Source organism: Penaeus monodon, chromosome 5, assembly GCF_015228065.2.
Source record: "Penaeus monodon isolate SGIC_2016 chromosome 5, NSTDA_Pmon_1, whole genome shotgun sequence".
In the NCBI taxonomy this organism is placed as follows: domain Eukaryota; kingdom Metazoa; phylum Arthropoda; class Malacostraca; order Decapoda; family Penaeidae; genus Penaeus; species Penaeus monodon.
The window spans coordinates 49,544,365-49,546,864 of record NC_051390.1 but is presented as its reverse complement, the minus strand read 5'-3'; the positions used below and the strand labels follow the sequence as shown (position 1 = coordinate 49,546,864).

The following is a 2,500-nucleotide window of genomic DNA, read 5'->3' as shown; positions in this document are numbered from 1 at the left end:
TTGCAGTTGTTGCAGAAGCCGCAGAGAGTGCAACGGCTGCTTGGCGTGGGAGACGAGGCCGGCAGATGGGTGCTCACTGGGAGGCCGAGTGCATTGAAAGTCACCCACGGAGGAGAAGGATAAATCGGCCGCGTGGCGAGACTTTCAAAACACGCGAGTCTTTTTCTTTATTTTCTGGTAATGGATGGAGAATTGGGGTGGATTGGCGGCGAGTCATATCGTCTGCGATTTGACCCGACTCGAGGAATCAAAGAAAGCCCAGAGATACAGATGTTAGGCCGGGTCAAGCGAGGTGAGAAGGTGTGGCCGGGAGAGTGCGCCTGGTCAGAGGTCGGGCAGTGAGGACTTCCTTCGCCTTTCCCCCCCCTCACGCATCAAAAACATAATCATAACATTATCGTGTGATTGATTAGTCACTGATTACATGTTTCGCTTACTGAAGGACTGATGTTTGAAGCGAACTTTTATGGCTGAATATCGAATTCGTTAATAATCAAGCGTTCGCTTCGATTTTGCAATGTAACTTACCTCATAAATAAAAAATACGAAAAGCAAAACTTCAAAAAATAAAAAAAAAAGTTAGAAAATCCATAACGCCATGTTAATTGCATCTGCAACATGAGACTGACCGAAACAAAATAATGCGCAACATTACTGAACTCCGTAAGCCCGGGCGATCAATCAGAACACGTTGTAGTTAACAAGGTAGAAATCCACTTGGGTTATTTATGACACCTTCGTGGCAGGCTTCGAAACGAATTACAACACGCGGCCGGCCTGCTCTCGTAACCCAATCCTCGGACGGGTTTAAATTATCCAATTTTCCTTAGCAAACAGCGTTACAGAGAAGGTTTAATCATTGGCTCTGTCGATATGTCTTGTTCCTTTCCTTGTGCTTTGTCTGTTATATTTGTCTGCGTGTGGTCGTCTTTTCCTCTTCTGTCTGTCTGTTTGTCTGTCTGCCTCTCTCTCTCTCTCTCTCTCTCTCTCTCTCTCTCTCTCTCTCTCTCTCCTTCATCCATTAATCCATATATATATATATATATATTATATATATATATATATATATATATATATGTATATATATATGTTATATCAATATTGTATATCAATATATGTTATATAATATATTTATATATATATATGTATATATATATATTATATATATATATATGTATATATATATTAATATATATATATATATATATATATATATGCTATATAATATATGTATATATATATTATATGATATACAATTATATGATATACAATTATATCATGTATCATATATATATCATATATATATTATATGATATATATATGTATATATGCATATATGTATATACTGTATATACCAGTGTATATATACACAATATTCATTCTATTCGTTCTTCATAGGTAAACAGAGTTGCCAAGGACCTTCGGCGAAACCTCTTACTAAAATAAAAATATTAACGCCAGAGAAATCAAATTAATCAAGTACACATGCAGGTATTTGTTTAACCTCATACATACATATAATGATTATATACATAAATACGTACACACACACACACACACACACACACACACACACACACACACACACACACACACACACACACACACACACACACACAATATATATATATATATATATATATATATATATATATATATATATATATATATATATATATATATTCATACCTTCATAGACACTCATGTACTCATATGTTTATGCAATTTCTCACGTTGTTAGTTTATAGCCATAGAAAGGAAATCAGGCAAATTCAGACTCAGAAGCAAAGTATTCACGTGTATAATCAGGCATGTATATGTAAATCTAATTTCATTATATAATACATGCAGGACTTAATTACGGTCCGTGCGAGTGTCACGGTTGAAAGCTGGCTGGTGTAATCCGTAGAGTTTTTCACATTGTCAAACGGCCCTGTAAACGATTAGCAAACGGTTCGGTTGTGATATTTCCACTTCTGGTTTTGAAGATTAATAGAAGGATGTGTAGATTAAATACTATATTCTTTTTCTAAATTAATATATTATCTTATTTTCATATTTGTGCAATCGAAAAAGAAAAAAATGATTATATAAATCCAAATACATAACAGTAAGCCTTCATTTTAACACATACTGAAAAAATATATATAATAAGAAATACGAAAGAAAGTTCATCGTTTTTGAAAAAAAAATCATCGTTTTGAAAATACGTTATAATATTCCTCGTTTTAAAAATACGAAAGAAAGTTCCTCGTTTTAAAAAATACGAAAGGATTTTCCTCGTTTTAAAATGACGAAAGAAAGTTCCTCGTTCACAAATAAAACGAAAAAACGAAAAAACGAAAAAAAATTGAACCCTAACGTTGCGTGCGAATCCAAACTGTCGTGCCGTTTGAGCGAGTGTGACATACCTCTCCACCGTCGTAACGTGGCTCTTGAGGGCGTGAGTGACAATTAAGAGCAAGACTGAGATTTTTCAAGAGCGAGAAGGGGGGGGGGA

General features: G+C 34.9%; 1 protein-coding gene across 1 annotated transcript in view; it reads left to right on the top strand.

Annotated features, from left to right (window-relative positions):
- LOC119573241 (transcription factor SOX-9-like) overlaps positions 1 to 2,500 on the top strand; it is a 13,372-nt gene that overhangs the window by 705 nt on the left and 10,167 nt on the right. The gene's annotated exons all lie outside the window — the stretch shown is intronic.